Source organism: Tursiops truncatus, chromosome 17 (genome assembly GCF_011762595.2).
Source record: "Tursiops truncatus isolate mTurTru1 chromosome 17, mTurTru1.mat.Y, whole genome shotgun sequence".
In the NCBI taxonomy this organism is placed as follows: Eukaryota; Metazoa; Chordata; class Mammalia; order Artiodactyla; family Delphinidae; genus Tursiops; species Tursiops truncatus.
This window is the reverse complement of record NC_047050.1, coordinates 24,912,764-24,919,484: the sequence shown is the minus strand read 5'-3', so window position 1 is coordinate 24,919,484 and position 6,721 is coordinate 24,912,764. Positions and strand designations below refer to the sequence as shown.

The window sequence follows — 6,721 nt, the reverse complement described above, 5'->3', positions numbered from 1 at the left end:
TTTCAAAAAGACATCCCAAATACTAACCTAGCATCTCCTTCTCTTTATAGGCAATCAATCATCTTTCAGGGACTTTCTATTCTTAATATCTTCAGTGTTTTACTTTTTCTTATCTCCTGTATCTGCTCTAACCTGAAAATCTGTCCCATCACACAGTTGACAACCTCCCTGTGCTCTGGAACTTCAGGGACCAGGTCTAAGGCAACTGAGAAAAATGTAACTTCTATTTTGTTCTCATAACCATCCAAGGAGAACCCTCCAGCTTGAAGAGCACAGCAGGGAGACCAAATGTATGTACACCCTGTATGATGACAGTTTCTCTCCTCATCCCTCCATTCCCCATGCCTCCAACTCCTCCTCATTCCTCAACTCCTGTAAACTTTCTTTGGGTTGTTAGAAGACCCTCCTTATTTTACTGTTGACTTCACTGTGTTGTGTTTCTTCTCATTTGCATGTCGTTGCAGTGATGGAAGAGTAAGTCTTCACAGTTGACAGAGTTCCAACCTCAGACTTAGTGGACCAAGCTGTAATTTTGGCTAGACGTTTAATTATCCCCAAATGGAAACATTACCTAAAGACATGTTAGCATGTGAATTTTACCTAATCATAGGTTAAAAAGAATTTGTTTAAGTCACACATTTATAACCCTTATACATTCTACCATAGAGATCACCTCTCCTTGAGGTGACCACTGAGCGTGTATCTAAGTCCAAAAGAAACTTTCATTGTTTTTACCTTAGTTGACTCTACAGAGTTATTTTGTACAGTTTATGACTCATTCTTATATACTCATCATTTTACAAGCAAACAAACAAAACGCCTCAATTCTGTGACCACGTGACCATACTCTCTCCTGATTTTCTCCTCTGTCTTAGGCCACTGTTTTCAGGCTCCTTTCTCAGCTGTTCCTCCTCAATTTGACCATTAATATTTGATTTGTGCAAGGCTCTAAATGAAGCCTCATTTTCTTTTCACTCTATCTTCTCTGCCCAGATGATTTCACTGAGCCCTCGGTTTTCATTTTTACCTATGTGTTGATCACTCCCATATGTTTTATCTGTAACCCAAATGATTCTTCTGAGACATAGAGACATAGACATAGAGACATCTAAAGTCCATGATATCCAAACCAAACTCATCATCCCTCATTTCCCCTCTATAAAACAAACTTCTCCAGTATTCTTTATTTACTTTATAGCACTAGCCTTTGCCTAATTGATAAGTCAAAAATCTGAGAGGTGCTGTTTTACAAATATATCTGTGTATATGATAACAGAAAATAGATTTCTTAATGTAGGTTACATTCAGAAAAATGTTTGAAGGCCAAATTTAAGACAGAAATTGCTTTACAAGTATCTGACCCAAGTATTCTAAAATGTTAACAACTATTATAACTATTGTCTTTAACCCATCATTCTTCACTGCCTCTCCACAGCCAATCCACCACTAAATCCTCTTGTTTTTATTTACTAGATATATCTTTATCTCATCTACTTTCCTCCAATTCTTCTGCACTGGCCTATTCTAAACTACATACCACCCAGCCCATTCTCTGTCTCACACCCAGCCCACTATAGCAGCCTCCCAACTATTCTTCTGATATCCAATCTGGTCCCTCTTTGGATTTTTCCCCACCTCTCTCCACCTTGACCTCTTTATGAAGACAATCTGATCAAATCAACACTACTCCCTCCTCCAATAGCATCCTTTGAAAATTTCATTGTTAATATGGTCTGCATAGCTTTGAGTTATATGTATATAGATCACATATATTACTTTCTCACTCTGCCAATATATTCCCCCTACACTGTCCCTTCTCTCAGGTGCCTGAACTAACCAAATTCCTTTCCAATTCTGGGCTTCCACACCTTCTGTTGTCTCCACCTGGAACACAACTCTACACTGTCTCCCATCCCTAGTTTTCTGTCTAGCTACCGTCTACTTATTTTCTTCATCTAAATTTATAGTTTAAAGTTTATATTCTCCTGGAAACTTTACCTTGATACCTTTCAGTCAGTAATTTCCAAACTATAAATCATGGCCCACAGTGTGTTATGAAATCAATTCAGTGTGTGTATAACAAGTATTTTTTAAAAAGTGATAGAATGTTATACCATAGCATGAACTGGGATGGGATAGAATGGAATGAGATGGGATGGAATATATACTGCATTACTTGCAGTTACGGTAAAGTACTATTTTATAAATTTGCTTGTGTGCATGTGTTGGTGATGAAAGAAAGTATATTTTTCTTACTGTGAGTCACATTCAAAAATAACTTGAGGGGCTTCCCTGGTGGTGCAGTGGTTAAGAATCTGCCTGCTAATGCAGGGGACACAGGTTCAAGCCCTGGTCCGGGAAGATCCCACATGTCGCTGAGCAACTAAGCCCATGAGCCACAACTACTGAGCCTGCACTCTAGAGCCTGTGCTCTGCAACAAGAGAAGCCACCAAAATGCGAAGCCCGTGCCCTGCAACGAAGCGTAGCCCCTGCTCTCCGCAACTAGAGAAAGCCCGCGTACGGCAACGATGGCCCAATGAAGCCAAAAATAAATAAAAATAATAATAAAAAGAAATTGAAAACACAAGTTTACAAACCACTGTTGTAAGTGATGTTCTCCATTTATGTGTTTTTATAACATCAACATCTGTCTTTTAGCCAAATTAACACACTCAGGCTGTTATCTATATATCTGCAACTGAAGTTTTTGTCCTACATAAGATTTAGGAAACACTTTCCTGGCAGGGGAGATACCATGATCACGAAGGTGGTTTTCCCAGGGCGAGGCTTATCCATTGCACTCCGGATGTGCTGACCCCTGTGATTTCCCCAAATGTGGGAAACTCGACTGCATAATTTGTCGGTAGTGGAGGACTGCGTTCGCTCTTTCCCCTGATTTTTCTTGAGGTGTAAGATCAGAGCTGTGCGACTTTGTGTGCAGTTTGCCAAGTTTCATGCTTTTAGTTGCACGGTCGGGGTCGGTCTTGCGGTGTACCCGCTTGTATAAGTGCTGAAAACGTGGGCTTCACCCGCGTCGAGACAGTGCTTGGGTTTAGCTGTGTTGGCAGTACGTAGTTCAAGGTGCGGGCGGCCGGGTTGCTAAAATTGCGTTTTGCGCTTGTGGCGGTCTCGGGTTTTGTAGCTGGAATACGTTTCCAGCGTTACTGCGCTAAAAATGGCGGCGCCTGCGCGACCCGCCTGTATGCGAGGTACTAAGCTTTCACATCGCTGGGCGGCGAGAATTCGGGCACAAAAAACTTAAATTAAAAAAAAAAAAAGATTTAGGAAATAAAGTAAGTGAAGACTTAACCTCCATTAAATAATAGATTATTTTCTAAAATTGGGCTCACATCACTGAATGTTTATTCAGCACCTATCAGGAAGCCACAAAATGAGGAACATTCTGATGGCTCTTTTGCTATAAGTGCTGCTACCTCTGCTAATTTCAAGTTCAGCAACCACTATGAACACGAGCCCAGCAGGTAGACATGCCTGAGGTCTAATACCTTCTCTGCTGGCTACCAGTTTAAAACATTTTACAAATTACATAACTCCTTGAAGTTTCTTTATTTTTCTCATCTACCTGTTGGCAATGGCATTCCCTGCCTTACTGGGTTATAAATGTTAAATGAGATAACATGCCCTTAGAATAGTATCTATCAAGTGACAAGCATTTAATAAATGTTTGTTCCCTTCTTCTCTAGTCTTTTTCCTTCGCCAGTCCCCAGATAACAGTTCCTTTCCTAAGTATAGTAAGCATCATGAGACTCCTGGCTTGGTCTCCTGACAAAGGCCTTTCTAACATATATGATTATATTTCATATTTATTTTCTAATATAATTATAATGTAATCAAATTAATTTCAAGTACAATATAAGCTAAACTAATGGCATCATGAAGATTTTCTTAATTTTTTTCATCTTATGTCTGTTTTCTTCTATTATCCTACACATGGTTGAGCAGGCCACCTGTTTGGAATAGTCTTTCAGTAATTCAAGGATATGCATACAGTATTCTAAGTCAAGTTTGGATATTTGGAATCTCTTCTGTATAAATGGGACTGTTTGCTAACCAGTATAGGAATGCTGTCAGTTTCTAGTAGATTATGTCCACAGGTAGAAGGAAAATAAAGTTTTAAAAGGAAGATCCTATTATGGCTCCACCAAAATATTCTTTATAAAATAACTTAAAAGACTATTATGATTTAATTGACCTAACAAAAATTTACTATTTTACTCTACCTCAATTCAAGACTAAAGAGTTTTTCATCATCATTTCTTAGAATGCCCATGAAATTCTATACAGATAATCTATTAAAAAATAATATGGGAAGAAGAAAGTATTGGAGATTTAACAACTCAATCGAAGCTGTAAGCCAAGAAACATCTCCAATACTAATAAAAGTCTCCTTATTAAAATACAGATAACTATAGTTAGCAATTTAAGGGAAGTGGGATTTATACAGCTTGATCCTCTTCTGTACATCTGGTTCCATTAGTTTCACATGTCCCTCAAAGTGGGAAAAATCTAGAAGAAATGAGCAAAGAATTAACCACAACTAATTTACAAAATATCCCCAGAAATTCATATCAAAGCATCGAGCATCCATACTAATTCTTTAAAGTGTTTTCTTTTCCCATTTAAATAAAACTCTTTTCATCTGGACATGCCTGTTTCTGGATGTCAGAAAGAAAAAGAAAATTGAGCATAATAGTCTTAAGAGACATAACTTTGAAAATAACATCACCTTTTGAACAATCTAGTCCTCAAATTGTAACAGTCCTGATTTTCTACATGTGCTTATTTCATAACATGTTGAAACATTTCTGAAACCTGGTAACAATATTTATCTGAGTATATTCTTTATTTTAGAAGGTGTTAGGCCGACAGTTTGCTCTTAAACAAGGCCACATATTATAAAAGCTGCTAGATAGAGAATATATATTAAGCATAACTACATTTCTCTTTATGTTAGGTATATTCATAAATAACAATGTTTCATAATTTCAAGTATTTTTATTTTATTATTATTTTTGTTATATGGTATTGTCAACAAATTCACATGGAGTCTGTAATTCTCACTTTATACAACAAGAATGACGTTCTTTGGTTGATTTTCCAAGAGGTAAAATAAATCTTGGCCTCACTTTTTAAAGTCTATAATAACTGAGCAGATGTCTGCTCTGTGAACTGAATACAGAATTAAGGTTTATATAAACAGAAAGTTTGGTTTGAATTACAAAAAAAAACTGTGATATTTTCCAGTTGACTTGTTAAATCATTGTCACCATACCCTTCCACCTGATTTATCTACCTCACATACTTTATTTTAATTGAGTTCTCTTAAATTCTATTATCTAATACTAGAAATCAGAGAGAAACACCAGAATCATAATTCTAGATAGAAATTTTATGAAATATTGTTTTGTAAAGATGTTGAATTTGAATGTTCTCTGATTTTCCTCTAATCCTAAGAACTGGAAGTTCACTGAGAAACCTCATAATTGATAAGAGATTGCATTCCCAATTGACACAAAAGAAAATGTTAATTTTGCTAAATTTTTAATTAAATTTTCCTGATGAAAAAATAAACTAAATCAAAATGATTGTTTATGATTTTTGCCACAACTCCTCATTTGGGGAATAAAAAATGAGATCTCTGAAATTTTTACTTTAAATAATATATAGTATGTTTGAAAACTAATGACCATACAATGTATTTTTGTTTCCTAGACATCTAATAGATAATTTTACTTTTTCGTCTTGCAATTAAAATTCTCACCTACTCCTTATTCATCAATTATTAAGGAGAGTAAAAAGAGAGGAAGAACTAACATCATAAGAGTTTATAACTAAGAGGCAGGCATTATACTGGACACAGATAATAAAAATGAATCAAGTAATATGTAGTAATAGTAGCTTTAAGTCATTTGCAAAGGATTAAAGTTTCACCCTAGATTTCTAAAATGTGGTCTCTATTTCAGTATCATTTCCATCACTGCTGAAATATTCTGGTGTTGTGCTAGAATCATGTAATATAAGTCATTTTCCTTTCTTTTCCTTAGTAGCATTGAAATGTGTATATTTTAAAGTAACTATATTTTAATTAATTTTGATTCGCAGCTTCTTTTCAATCATAATAAATTTAGAAATTAATTAACTTGATGATAAGCTACAAAAATAGGATTAAATGAAAAGCTAATATCTAAAACCGCATAAGAAATAAAATGTCATCTGTCATTTTAATTTAATGTCCCTTATCAATTAACTATCAAATAATATAGTTCTGACATTTAGAAGAAAGACAATATGCATAATAAATGTCAAGGCTTTTTTTCTCCCCTCCAGTACAACTTTATTTTCTAAAAACATAACAACAAAAATGCAGGTATCATGCAACTTGTTCTTTTCACACTATAAGCTTTGCCTAGAAACATGCATCAGCCAAACCTATCTGTTGCTTAGCAACCATCTGACAATTGTATGACTTAGATAACCTGGATATATTTCTGACTGTTAACCCTTATACAACTGAGGTAATTAAACACTTAGAAACTCTTAGGATTCCTAGGTAAAGAATATTGAAATGGAATTTAATTTTAACCTTCAATGATTTAATTAGGTTGATTTTTTAATTAAAAGAATTGAGGAATTGGAATAAACATGGCAAATAATTTTCAAAATAATAATAAATTATTTTATAAAGCATGAAATAAGGCA

General features: G+C 35.2%; 1 non-coding gene across 1 annotated transcript; it reads left to right on the top strand.

Annotated features, from left to right (window-relative positions):
* Positions 1–2,731: 2,731 nt before the first annotated feature.
* LOC117308783 (U1 spliceosomal RNA) lies at positions 2,732–2,896 on the top strand. The gene has a single exon (XR_004522962.1). It is a non-coding gene; the product is annotated as a U1 spliceosomal RNA (small nuclear RNA).
* The last annotated feature ends 3,825 nt before the right edge of the window (positions 2,897–6,721 follow it).